Source organism: Engystomops pustulosus, chromosome 2 (genome assembly GCF_040894005.1).
Source record: "Engystomops pustulosus chromosome 2, aEngPut4.maternal, whole genome shotgun sequence".
NCBI classification, from domain to species: domain Eukaryota; kingdom Metazoa; phylum Chordata; class Amphibia; order Anura; family Leptodactylidae; genus Engystomops; species Engystomops pustulosus.
The window spans coordinates 135,931,188-135,946,398 of NC_092412.1; the positions used below are offsets into that span (position 1 = coordinate 135,931,188).

The 15,211-nt window shown below is 40.0% G+C and overlaps 1 long non-coding RNA gene across 1 annotated transcript in view; it reads left to right on the top strand.

Moving 5' to 3' along the window:
- The first annotated feature begins 12,173 nt into the window (after positions 1 to 12,173).
- LOC140116602 (uncharacterized) overlaps positions 12,174 to 15,211 on the top strand; it is a 35,736-nt gene continuing 32,698 nt past the window's right edge. The window contains exon 1 of the long non-coding RNA XR_011852844.1: positions 12,174 to 12,250. This is a non-coding gene — a long non-coding RNA (uncharacterized lncRNA). The remainder of the gene's footprint in view (positions 12,251 to 15,211) is intronic.

Sequence of the window (15,211 nt, forward strand, 5' to 3'; positions counted from 1 at the left end):
AAGTACTTTCCCTAGCCCATTTTTGTCAAGGCAACTGCCTTATTGATACTCCCATTTTTCAGCCTTCTAAAATCACTGTAAAATACGGGAAGTAAGGGGTAGTTTAGTTTTTATGTAAGTGTTACAATTTGGTTCACCATTGACCTAAATGGGGTTCATATTCAGGGTCAAGTTGAACCTGAATTTTTAGAAACTCGCTCATAACTATTAATGACATATTGACAAAACTGGTACATGTAGCACTTTGTAGCTGATTTGGAGCACCCTGGTACACAGGTGTGTGAGATCTATTCACTGAACACATCATAGTCAATCTCCAAGTTGGGAATAAGACTGAAGCGATCTTACACACTAGTGTACCATAGTGCATCAATTCCAGCTTTGTTGTGGTATGGGGATGATTGATTTATCATATATACTCAAGTATAAGCTGAGGTATCTAACTTTACCACAAAAAATTGGGAAAACGTATGGACTCGAGTATAAGCATAGGGTGGAAAATGCAGAACCACAACAGAGTACCCCCTTAGTGTAATGTTTACAGCAGAGTGCCCCCTTAGTGTAATGTTCACAACAGAGTACCCCCTTAATGTTATGTCCACAACAGAGTGCCCCCTTAATGTTATGTCCACAACAGAGTGCCCCCATAATGTTATGTCCACAGCAGAGTGCCCCCTTAGTGTAATGTCCACAGCAGAGTGCCTCGCTTAGTGTAATGTCCACAACAGAGGACCCCCTTAGTGTTATGTCCACAGCAGAGTGCCCCCTTAGTGTAATGTCCAAACCAGAGGCCCCCCTTAGTGTAATGTCCACACCAGAGTGCCCACTTAGTGTAATGTCCACACCAGAGTGCCCCCTAGGTATAATGTCCTCAGCAGCATATCCCCCTTAGTATTATGTCCACAGCACGGTGCCCCATTAGTGTATGTCCACAGCAAAGTGCCACCTTAGTGTAATGTTCACAACAGAGTGCCCCCTTAATGTTATGTCCACAGCAGAGTGCCCCCTTAGTGTAATGTCCACAGCAGAGTACCCCCCTTAGTGTAATGCTCACAACAGAGTACCCCCCATATTGTAATGTCCACAGCAGAGTGCCTTGCTTAGTGTAATGTCCACAACAGGGGGCCCCCTTAGTGTTATGTCCACAGCAGAGTGCCCCCCTTAGTGTAATGTCCACACCAGAGTGCCCCCATAGTGTAATGTCCACACCACAGTGTCCCCTTTAGTGTAATGTCCACACCAGAGTGCCCCCTTAGTGTAATGTCCTCAGCAGCGTATCCCCCTTAGTATTATGTCCACAGCAGAGTGCCCCCTTAGTGTAATTTCCACAAGAGTGCACCCTTAGTATAATGTCTACAGCAGAGTGCCCCTCTTAGTGTAATGTCCACAGTAGAGTGCCCCCTTAGTGTAATGCCCAGCAGAGTGGCCCATAAAAAGTAAATTTAGTACTCACCCCCCCGGCACTGTCCCACGGTGTCCTCTTCTCTTCGTACCACTTCCTTGGGTACCTGGTCGGGCCGGGAAATGCATGTCTATATGATCTGCTAGCACAGAACTATGACGTCAGCAGGTCTTCTTAGTTTCTCTGCTAGTAGATCGCATAGATGTGCATCTGCCGTTCTTGCAAGGAACCTGAAGAGGTGGTGCTGGGAGAAGAGGACGCTGGGGGACAGCGCTAGAGGGTAAATACTAACTTTATTTTTTTATGTACTCAACTATAAGCCAAATTTGCTCAAAAACTGGGCTTATACTTGAGTATATATGGTGGTTGTTTTTATCTTTTAAGGTAAATAATTTAATATTATGTTCCAATTCTTGCTACTGGTTGCCTCCTTTTGTCATTTGGTTTTGTGGCTAATTCAATTGACTTGAATTAGGCTGTGTCATGTGGTTGTCATTCCTGCCTATACTCCAAGGTTTGACCTAAGATTTAGTAACCCATTGACTTCTCTGGGGCTGCATAATTACCACCCACCTTCCCATCTCTAACCTGAACAATGTTTTAGGGAGTAGACTGCTCTTCCTTCTCATATGATGCAGAAACAAGTGATCAGGGTTCATAGGCTGGATATTCTCTGCCTGAAACAGCAGAGCAGCAGAAATGTCAGTCACCCTGATACAGTATTGATCTGAGAAGTCAGAGAATTCTATGCTTCGATCCATTGGCTTCCTTTCATCTACACCAGGGTCTGTCGTATTGTAGACAGCTGGTGATGTTGGTTTAGTGCTTGAAGTTTGTACTTCATCTAGCTGCTTTTTCTGCTAGAAGATTTTAAATTGTGTTTCATATTCACAGGGAACAATTCATCTGTGGTTTCTTTATAATGTATGCATAGCAAATATGTACGGCAAATATGTTCTGCAGCACAGTAAACACAAATGTGACAGTACCTGCAACACTAAAGTCAACTCATATAACATAAGTAAACAGCACAGTATACAGAAGAGACACAGAAGAGACACAGTATACTACAGTTCCCAATGGGCACCAGTCAATGCATGTAGCATGGTAAACATTCACCAAGCAAAAATATGTAACGTTAACGTTAAGGGTTTTCAGGGGTTAAAATTCAGCATTTTATTGAAAATGTGAAAAAAATTAAAACTTTCTAGCTTTCAAACGTCCAAATTTTTTTTAGAAAACTTTTGCCATTTGTCTTTCTATTTCCATAATTTTTTTTACATTTGCTTATTTTTTTACGGGTTTTAGAAGGTTTATAGTTTTAGTAGCAAGTTTTCAAATTGCGTTCACCATCACCTCCTCCAAACACGTATGCACTACTACCTCCTCCGCACACCGCGTGCACTACTCCTACTTCTACCAGCACAACACACAATGCAAGTGTGGTTGGTGGAGAAAGGAAAACGGACAATGGGGGGTATAACGCAAGAAAAAACGTACGGAGCTCGGAACAATTCAAGGAGAAACGGATGATGGGGGAGTAATAGTGATAGTAATAGTACCTACAGAACAGATAACATGTATCTCTTTAACTACACCAAGTGCAGAATGGTGGCATTGAAAAGCGGCGGTTCTCTAATGACTTACATCACTGTACAACAATGCAGACTGGCCAGTTTCAGCGATGGCCATCGCAGGACCAATAGCAGTCCCCATACACTCTTCACCATTTCGAGAGACAGAGTGATGTCACAAATCCAGGATTTGCTTGGTCCAATATATCGAATTCTGAGCGCTAAGTCACTGTGCTCAGTGTCGGATATATTTAAAGAGGAACATGAAGACGTTTAAGGGGTCTACCCATGAAAGAAAATTCTTAAATTTCAATCCCCTAGTAATGTTTATACAATAGAAATCATTTTAACCCCTTACTTTGCAAGTTTTATTGCTGTGTTAGCTTCTATAACTCATTGATGATCAGTGTAAAATTCCAGAGCGCATATATTCTTTCATTTAGCTTGTTAACATTCTATTAATATCTGACACATAGAAAGAGAGATGCGACATATTAGAGATGAGAGATGATGAGACAATCTTAGCTCTAATATTACAGCCATAACATATACATCTCAGATCTATACATCCCACCCCGTCCCCTGGGTAAAGAGCTTATCTGTCTGTAGCTTGTTGCTTTACTCTCCTCACGTTGCTGCTCTGGTATTCACCCTTTTACCCCTATACAGGGATCTGGACAGATATTGCAAGATCGCTACCTCTTGTGGTGGTCCCAGTGTGGATAGAAGCTGGCCCGGCAGGCATAGAGACACCGGTACGTGGTACCAAGGGGTCAGGCAGAGCGGGAAGTCAAGGTCAGCCTGGAGTTGAGGCAGGCGGCATTCAGTCAGAGTCAGGAACAGGCAGGAGGTCATGGCAGGCAGCCCAGGATTAGGAAACAAGCCAGGGTCTGGCTGGAGGAGAACACTGAATGGCTGAAACAGCCTAGCTGGGAAACGCCCTGCTACTTTAATAAGGAGAGAGGCGCCGCCCGCACCCTAAGGGAGCTAAAGCAAGGCCGGACATAGCGGCTAAAGACACGTCTCTGATGGGGACGGCGACAAGAGACAGAACCCATTGCTAGCGTTACTACTAATTATCTCCTTATTAAAAAACGTTATTTTAGTAATATGTAAGTTAACTGCATAGGCCACTGGGGCGTGGAGCAGCATTAGCTTCCAACTGTTGGACACTGTATGATAAATGTGGGGCATGGTCCAACACAGATATGGAAAGTCAGAGAGAAAACTGGCACAGGGGCTTTGATAAATCCGAGCCAGAGAGGTTTCATATTGAAATACTGAAACTTTTAAAAAGTTAAAAAAAGGGACACTTTTCATTTGGATCATCCATAAGATGTTCATTAGAGATAAGCTTATTAGTCATGGGAGCTGTATTAAAAAAAGAGATGGAAAAAGAAGTAAAGAAAAGTGATGAGCAACATTCATAAATTGGAAACTCAAAACAAAAAACAACCCATGTATGTTTTACACAAGGAGTTATGTGCTGAAAGAGACAGTTTGTGCAGCTTGTTGCTACGCAAGTTCACATACTCAAGCAAGCTAAAATTTAACCTTACTCACAAGGACAGAAAGCAGGCTCTATTTTAGCTAGAGATGGGCCAAGCAATTCTAACAAAATGGAATTCATTTGGAATTTCAGGAAAACTTCAGTTCTGCACAAATCCGATGTTTACGGTGATTCGTGGGAACTAATTATTTTCCCCCTTTATTAGCAAAATGGCCACCAGCACAACATGTTACACGGGGCAGAGAACTCTGGGAAGAAAGGAACACCCTCGATCACATGCGCAGACATGTAAGCCAATCAGTGACCGTCAGGCTTATGTGATGTCACAGCCCTATAAAAACAGACAGCTATTTGCAATCTCATAATTTCACACTGCATGTGCTGTCTGTAGCATCTATCTGTTTTTGCTTGGTAGCTGATGGAGTGATTTTTGCTCAAAGTCCACGGTGTCCGTTTTTTGTTGCTAAAGTTGATATCCAGAAATCCGTGTCAAATCAACATATTTGGTGGAGTGATTTTTGCTCAAAGTCCAGGGTGTCAATTTTGGGGGTTCTGTATTCCCCAAATTTCAATTCTTTCTTGTTGCTAAAGTTGATATCAAGAAATCTGTGTCAAATCAACATAGTTGATGGAATGATTTTTGCTCAAAGTCCAGGGTGTCAGTTTTGGGGGTTCTGTAGTCCCCAAATTTCAATTATTTTTTGTTGCTAAAGTAGATATCAAGAAATCTGTGTCAAATCCCCATAGTTGCTGAAGTGATTTTTTCTAAAAGTCCAGGATGTCAGTTTTGGGGTTCTGTATTCTCCTAGGGAGAACCGGAGCAGGATCATGGAGAGGTAAGTGCCGGCTTGGGGACGGGGCAGAGCCATGGAGAGTTGAACGAGTGTGCCCGTGATCCATGACACTGATCGCGGGGGCACCGTGACATATATTTATAAGCTGAACATCCCTTAGTTTCTAAATCTAAACTTGGTATATTATCAGTATTAGTAGGTCACACGTCGGCTGCTGGTGTATGGAGAGGGCTCATGGTTCCTCTCCAGAGAGAGCTGCACCTTTCATGGGTGTTAACCCTTCAACCGCAACTGCCATATTGATTAAGATCGTTGCTCCCCTTAACCTCATCAGGGAGCAATGATTTCTTACCATGACAGTCTCGTTTTACAACATCTATTACAATGTTGCACTCTAATAGAGATGTAGAAGGGTTTTTATTGGTTATTATTATTTTGTCTGTAAATAAACTAAATATCCAATAATCGGTCGGCACTTGGTTCCTTTCCCTGGTGCTCGTGGATACACTTTAATAGTATGAAAATGAAAAAAATCCCAGTAGTCCAGGGTATCCTCTACCTGGGGTGGTAGAGTGCTGTCCATGTAGGCCACCACCTGCTGGTGCAGGGTCTTCTCCATGTCCTGCTGCTGCTGGTGGCGGCTACCCTCCTCACTAGGCGGTTGAACAAAGCTGCTCATTAAGGACTCTAGACTTAAGCTGCTGCTGATGGAGCTGCTACTGCTCCTACCCCCCATCTCCCCACAGCAACCTGAGCGATGACCGCCAGGAATCCCCTGGTCAGACCTGACAGAGGATGGACAATGGCGCACATAGGCAGCAGCCTACTGTCTGCATAGTATTTCTTTATAGTATGCCAGTTGTTCTTCCCTCTTGGCAGCTGGAAAAAAAGGCAAAAGGGAAAAAGAATTGAAATTTGGGGAATACAGAGCCCCAAAAACTGACACCCTGGACTTTGAGCAAAAAATCACTCCCTTAACTATGTGGATTTGACACGGATTTCTCTATATCTACTTTAGCAACAAAAAAGAATTGAAATTTGGGGAATGCAGAACCCCCAAAACTGACACCGTGGACTTTGAGCAAAAATCACTCCATCAACTATGTTGATTTGACACAGATTTCTTGATATCTACTTTAGCAACAAAAAAGAATGAAAATTTGGGGTATACAGATCCCCCAAAGCGGGCAAAATCACCCCATCAACTACTGAGTACAAGCAGCTAGACGCTAGAGACAGCACATGCAGTGTGAATTGACGGGATTGCAAATGGACATCTGTTTTTATAGGGCTGTGACATCACATAAGCCTGACGGTCACTGATTCGCTTACATGTCTGCACATGTGATTGAGGGTGTTCCTTTCTTCTTCCCAGAGTTCTCTGACCCAGGTAAAACGTTGTGCTCATGGCCATTTTGCTAATAAAGTGGAAAAAAATTAGTTCCCACAAATCACTGTAAACTTTGGAATCGTGCAGGATTGAGGTTTTCCTGAAATTCCAAAAGAACTCCACTTCGTTAGAATCGATTCGCCCATCTCTACCCGTCACCCATAAAACAGGCTCTAGGCGCTGCTTACTTAAATAAGCAGCTCCTAGCGCTAGTCCATTTTTAGCAGTGATAAAGCTAGCATAAACTGCCGCTTAGTACAATAGGACCGCTCTAAGTGGTCCAGCGTATTCATGAGGGGGCAGGATTAGGAGGTGGTGACTGCTGCATCAAGCCTGGAACTGTTTTGATTTTGACAACTGGCTGCACTATAACAAAAAGTGGAAAATTTAAGGGGATCTGAATACTTTTTGTACCCACTGAATATGGGCATTGGTCTTTATTAGTTCAGCACAAGTAACCAAAACCATATCAACGCCCAAGAATTTTCTGGTTTATTTATATTGATGACCTAGCCAAAGCATACCGTGAGACATCATTTTCAGATCAGTAAGGGTTGAAGACTAATATCCACAATGATCAGCCTTCAGGACTTAAACTAAAACAATGAACACATCCAGAAACATAAGCCATAAATATATGTTATGAACATCAATAATCAAGAAAAGAAAACATTTTATCTTAACTTGAACACCAATTTGTCATGGAATTCTATTTGGTATTGATTGCATCCAGTACTTTAGGCCCCATTGTTTTGATAAATATATATTTTAAAAATATTCAAAAATGACACAAAAATGCAATTAAAATGATAATTTCTTATATTACCAAAACCATTACGACTGCTAAATGTGTGTTTTAATCAAACAATAAAAAATATTATAGTGGGAAGTGATAGCACCATGTTGTACAATTACGCAGCTTTTTCAAAGCATAATTTACATTTACAGACATAAAACAGAAAATTAAAAAATAATTGAATTTGTTTCATTCTTTCCCTGATTGAAATAAATAGTGCAATACTTAGACCTTCATAGAGACTTAGCTATTAGTAGAAATAATAATAAGTAGTGAACACATTCTCTGAGACAAAAAAAGAGAGAAGGCCACAGCATCCAATATGATGAAAAAAGGCTAAACCTTTATTCACACAGGCATAGAAAAAAGTGCAATGTTTCGATTCGCCATGAATTCATGGCAAATCGAAACGTTGCCAGTATACAATTTCACAATTTGTGGAAATAGTATTATTAAAGGGCTTAAAGATAACCTGTCATCACATTTTCACATATACATCTAGTACAGGTTCCTATACAGTCCTATTAACTAACTGATGTCCTTCTTTTCCTTGGCATTAGAAAAGGCTTGCCCTGCTCAGTCAGCCCATCTACACCTCCCATTTTTCATGCCTTTTTTGAGCATGTCATGTGACAAGGTGACATCATCATAGGTCCTGAGCCTCCTAACATTACCAAACTGTACAACATGAATATATATATTCACATAAATCACAGCAGCCTCTATGGACTTCTACTCCTCTCCATCCTCCCTGGAGTCTGCTGTGATATTATGTGATCAGAAACATACATGGGGTATATTTTGCAGACACAAGAGGACCTTATATGTTGTCATCATGGTCACTTGACTGTAAGTGCCCAATGAGCTCTCTCTCATTGTTCCATACAGCATAATATCATAGCCATGAGACCTGTCAATAAGGAACAATGAGGAAGTACAGTGTAAGTACAGTGTAAGTTACATGAATATGCAGTCGTTCATTTGACTATGGTAGTGTGATGGACTAACATCAGGTGAGTCGCATATATTTTGACAAACAGATTTTGTAATATTGCAGCAATGGAAAGGAACCATTTAATGGCAATACATTTTATACATACTTTTTAATTCTTTTTTTTTGGATTGGTTAATTTGCATGGCAGGTTCTTTTTAAAGGTACCGTACTCCAGTAGAAGATGTATGCCAACAGATCTAAGACACTTCTTGTGATGCTCCCAGCCTTTTACCTCAGTAGCCAATCCTAGGAGTAGCGGTCACGTGATGCTCCGCCTTCAACATTCAGGAGCTTCAGTGCTGATAACATCAGTATAGTAAAAAGTTGTCTTTAATATTTTATTTCTGGGAAATTTGGGTACAAAGAAAATGTTTTATTTTTAATTTAACTCAAACATTTACATACATAATAACATCTACAGGATTTATGTACAGTAATTACAGATTCATCATATATCTGTCCATTTGCATAGTAACTGAAAGTGCTTGGTTCTAAGGACCTTATGGAAAAAAAATCCACTTGGGGCGCTCCTTATTGGAACTAAATCCCGTTTTTATTCCATATACATATAAAATAGGGCTAATTCATCAAAACAATAGATGGTTTCTCTTTTTCTTTTTTTTGCATGTACAGTACATTTGCATAGTATGGCATACAAATGAGATGGCATACAAATGAGATGATGAGGAAATCACCCACTCGTGAATGCTCTCTTTTAGGGAAACATGTTAAGCTGCTGCATTGAAAAAAAAATAGAAACAGGGCAAATGGGTATTATACCACCTTCACCAACTATTTACCCCCTTACGCCAACTCCACAGAAAATAGGCTTGGAGATGCGTGAAGGGGTCTATTCCCCGTAGTGGAGTGATCCAGAATAGCTTGTTCCTGCTGCATGTCTGTGCACTGCTTATGTTCTGTGCAGGCTATATTCAACACCAGACATGACCTGGCGCTTAATTGTTCAGAAACAGAGCCGACCACTGAATTTAACAGGAGTTCCGAGCTTCCTGATAAATCCGATGTGGCGGGAGGGGCGGGGTTTATTTATCTGGTGTTTCGCAATGTACCAGCACATGATAGTGCCCCCCTCCTCCACCTGTAGATAGGAAACTTCTTATGTTAAGGATGGTGCATTCCTTGAGACTATTAGAAAAGGTGCTATAGTCATTTGCTATTAGGCTGACAATTTGTTCTTGTATCTGATTTTTCAGCACATTGCTCTTGGCTCAGTGAAAAGGCATTGTACGAAATAGAAAATTGTATATAATATATTATCATGCCGTAATACAGAGAAAGGAGACAGAGGTAATCATATTTTTATCTGCCATTAAGCACAGAACATCTCCCCTGGGACACTACGGAAATTGTATTCAAGAGGAATCCTGGAAGGCTTTAGGCACACAAGATGAAGAATAGATATGTGTTACTACAAGGTATAACTGTGCCCTCATGGTTAAAAATATTTGTTTTATAATTCATATCTATATGCAGAAAATGCTGATTATTTATGATGTCTATCTTTATGTACTTATCTGCAATTCTCTTTCTTTTAAGAAGCCATCACATTATTTAAAAAGAAAGAAGCTATAAAACAGAAGACATGAAATTGAGAATGCCGCTTATAACTGCTAAATTTAACTGCTACCACAGAATAACTTGGATTTTGCTTGCCATACAGAGGATGGAACACTTTCAGGGATTTCAGCCACATTATAACACATACAGTAAAGAGAAAGAATAGAAATAGAATGGCATTATTTATAAGTTATTATGGTATCGCTGAATCCAGAGATGTTAGTAGTTGCCTTTAGTGATTGTTTTTAAGGCTTTTAATAGGACACAAATCTTTTTTTTCACCTAGAAAGTCAAATAACAGCAGCGTTAAGATATGAATAAAGGGCACTTAGCTCATGAGAAGCAGTGAATAAAATACTAGCCATTGAAATGCACCTTCAGGGCAGTGGAGAAATCTTTTAGGGATAGGCTGTATCTCAAAGTATGAAGATTAGATCTGGAAGCAAAAATGCTGCTCCTGTTTTGATGTGACCTATATTCTCTATTTTTTTTAAAAAAAAGACTTCATATTCTTAAGACTTTCGGAATTACAATAACTTAATTTTAAAAAAAAAGTTTTGGAAAAATAGAAATTTTCAAAAAAATTAAAAGAAGCTTTAAAAGCTAATGGAAAATGTATATTATTAATGCTCCAGAGCATGTATTGTCATCAATTTAAGTTACGGTAGTTAAAGAAATGTTACATAGCATATACTCCTGCTGTCACAAGTCATTCTAATATCCAGGCAATTTGACATAAAGGTAAAGTACAGAAAAAAATATTCCAGCGTTTACACTGTAAGAAATTAAAATAAAAATAGAAAAGAATAAATGTTATTGCTGGAAAGGAAAATGATCCAGCACTTATGAAATGATTGGTACTTTAAAGACCAAGACTAAGACCTCATTCGCGATCCGGCCTATACCTGGTGAAGGTAAGTGCGAATCCCGCAACACTTTTTTTAAAAAAATGCGGCAGTTTTTCCGAATCCGTCGGGTTTTCGTTCGGCCACACCCACCGATTTCTGCCACGTGCATGCCAGCGCCGATGCGCCACAATCCTACTGAAGGAACACTGCAGACTATTAAATTGTCTTTTTAACTAGCTTATGTACCACTAAACTGGAAGGTAGGGTATGAAATATCCTTTCTAGCTTTCACCCTTTTATGTTAATAGTACCATGTTTAATTATAAAAAATCACCTCCAGATTTGCAAATTACTGGAGAAGAGTAATTTTTTTTGCCTGAGATGAGTCAATTTTAGAGGTTGAATGGGGAGTATCACTTCATAAGGGCATATCTTTCTTGTGAAGGGATGCTTCTCTTCCAGCCTATTTAACTAACTTGCCTGCACTACTTGTTTTAGAGCAAAAAGGGAATTCATATGCAAATAATATAATCTATTTAAAACCTTCGGAATCAATACTAGTTTATATATATATATATATATATATATATATATATATATATATATATATTTGAAGAAAGTCCATAGCAGCACATACAAACAATAGTTGGGTGCATGCCTACAGGGGCCGGGCGTCAGGTCCACAAAGATATCCGTGTAGAAAAAAGGCAGCACTCCAGGGTAAAGGTGAAAAATGTAGAGTCCTCTTTATTGCATATCCCAAAACAGCAGCAACGTTTCGACTTGGTGTGAGCCTTTCTCAAGCCAAGTGACAAGTGTATGCAGTGCATATATATACAGATACAGCTGAATCACATGATCTCAATCAATTAGGTCACATGATTGTGTAGTAACATCCCACTTTTGTAAACAATTCATATTATATATACATCACAGTGAATACATACGTAACTACAGATTCATTAATCCATGGTTACATTTAATATACAAGGGTACAGAAACTGCCATTTTGTTCCAACGTGTGCTGTGCAACAGATACAAAAAAAGTGCCAGCGTTAATTAAAAACATAAAAATGGTCCAAGCGGGCCATTGACAACTCACCACCTCAGACACTGTAAGCAGGCTGATGAAGAAAATTTGAATATGGCATAATGTGTATGGGACGCATGTATGACACGCATAGTTGGAACACACGCATCATACTTGTGCGTGCGCATGCGTCCTAGCAGCCGCGGCAACACTGGTTGTCAAAGCAACCCATGACGTCATCCCCAAACATAAATACAAAGACCGATGCTTGAAGCTGTTGGCAGTATGTAAGACTAGCGATTACACGCTATTTACTAGCAGAGATAAAAAGCATGTGAGTACATATGTACATAGAGGGGGGACAAGAGGGCCGGTAATGTCCGGAGCCACTAAGGGCATGGTATGAGGCATGTGCATGGTGTGTGTTACACCCTAAATTAGGGCGAAAACCCACACCAGTGGAGTGTCTATAGTACCTGGCTGTCAAACCAAGAGCCGAGGCACTGTCATGGCACTCCGTGCACCGCGGTCATCCATCGTGCATAAAAATGCACAAAGTTTCCCCAAAGCACAACATACAAATGGTCCATAAAGGGCAGACAGCAGGATTGACAGCTTCAAAGGTCTGTGTGGGAGGTGCTGACAAACATGATAAACGTGGTGTAAAAAAATGCTTGAGCGATAGAGATGGTGGTTGTCCATAGGTTGGCTTCATAAATTCAGTCTGCAAAAAACAGAAAAAAGAACATAAGTGGGTGTCATGGAGAAAGCACTGTGTCACTCATGTCTACAATCTGATGAAGAGGAGCAGACCCCCCGCCTTCGGAATCAAACTAGTATTGAATACATATGAATATAAAGGTTATATATTTACACTCACCGGCCACTTTATTAGGTACACCTGTCCAACTGCTCGTTAACACTTAATTTCTAATCAGCCAATCACATGGCGGCAACTCAGTGCATTTAGGCATGTAGACATGGTCTCCTGCAGTTCAACCCGAGCATCAGTATGGGGAAGAAAGGTGATTTGAGTGCCTTTGAACGTGGCATGGTTGTTGGTGCCAGAAGGGCTGGTCTGAGTATTTCAGAAACTGCTGATCTACTGGGATTTTCACGCACAACCATCTCTAGGGTTTACAGAGAATGGTCCGAAAAAGAAAAAACATCCAGTGAACTAGTTGGAAAAGATTCTACATGGATTTGCACCAATCTTTAGAGATGATGAATATATAGTACCTATGTTTTTATTTCCTACATTCATTGAGCAGCTTCAAAATCACTCCATACAAGAAAATTGTTAGCAATTTCTATTTATAAAAAGTAGCACTAGCTACTCCTCCCAATATATCAGACGTGAGGCCCTAAGTAACCAAACCTATGATACTATAAATAATTCTATGACTACATATATTTCAACAATTAAAATAGTGAATGTTCTTTATTATGTTTTGTTACAAATTGTGGTTTGTTCCAGTTCAATCCGACATAGGTAAGAGGTTGATAAGTTGGGAAGTTTTGAAAACCTTAAATTGATATGTAGTTATTTAGTTATTTTGTTAACCCCTTATCAACCACCCCCCTTTGGGCCAGTTTTTCCTAACACTTATGCTTATGTTTTCACCCTTCAAAAGCAAAATTCACAACCGGTCTATGTACAGTTACGTTGAGCAGGTGTGAAGGAGTGTATAGAGACTGAAAAGTCTGTAAAGTCTTTTTGCTATTGCTAACTATATTTGGCTATGTCCCAACATCAACACAGTTTCATTAGAAATATTAGCCTATTTAACGCTAGCGATCTAAAATAAGGATAAAGCAAAGCTGAGGATAAAGCTTTCTAACCACTTCTCTTCCATCAGGCAATTAGTATTAATTATAGATTTAAATAGACCTGAACTTTTTCTACGCTTTGGCACAAGATCTAAATATCTAACTTGTTTTATTGGAGACTTTCAAGCTGATTAAGCACTTTTATTAACATAAAGAAATAGCAGTGTAAGTATGCATAAGGGCCATTTCCCCTCAGCTCCTCTCACTTTCACCATATTTACACTGTGTGAGAAAGTACTGGGTATTGGGTATATTTTTAGTACCTACTTTAAATCATGGTCAACGTGTTGCTAATGTGTTGTGGAAGCTCCGAGTAGTATCGACATAGCAGCCAACCACATAAGGTCAGTGTTTTTTACAGTGAAAATAGGGTTTCAATTCACTATTCAAGAACTATATGGCTTAATCTGTCAAGGCATGATTAAAAGTAAGGACTACATAGGAACTGAATGCACACTTGATAGTGTAGCATTTGATGGCTCTGCATGCATAAAATCTGGACGACTTGTGGAATTAACTTTTCAAAATAAATATAAAGATGTCCATGAGAACTATTTACATACAACATGTATACCATGAATAAAGAATTGTAGGGCAGATTTATTAAAAGTGTCTAAAAGTCATATGTGCAAAGTTAGACTAGACATTTACAGTATGTGCACCGATTTATCAAAGTGTCTGATATTGGATGATAACCCAAAGTATCTTTCTCTAATCCTTGTATATAAGCAAACTTGATATAAATTTTATCTTACAAATATGCTTATTATCAGCAGAGGCTACTGGCTCATGGAGTAGCCCATCTGGGCAGTGAGAGCAAAGCCTACTCCACGCCCCAATAGCCTCTGCTGTCCTGCCTACTTGCTTGTTCTAGTTGCACTCCTCACTGGAGCTCTCCACATGTGCAGTAGCTCCTACTCCATTGCTGGCTGACCACACATAGCATATTATCATCAGCGCTGAAGCAGGAGCTACTATGCATGCACAGAGCTCCAGAGGCGACTACAGCTTGTGTGCAAGCACAAGCAAAGTGAGGAGCACAACTAGATCAAGCAAGTAGAAGGGGCAGCAGAGTCTAGTGGGCCATGGAGTAGCCTTTGCTACCACAGTTCGGAAAGCTTCTCCATGCTCCAGTAACCTCTGCCAATAATTTGCATATTAGTAAGATAAAGTTTATATCAAGTTTGCTAATATACTTTAATCTGTATCACAGCATCGCCACACATATTTAATATTGAACATATTTAAAGGGTTTGTTAGATGCTTTCTTGGAGTATCACAATTCAGATAACCTTATAACCAAGCATCAACTTGGTTTAAAAGGATTGGTCCTGACATAATCAGCTTCTATGAGGTAGTAAGTTCTAGGCTGGACCTGGGAGAAATGGTGGATGTTGTGTAGCTACACTTTTCCAATGCATTCCACATTGTACTGCATAATACGTTAGTACATAAAATGAGAGTG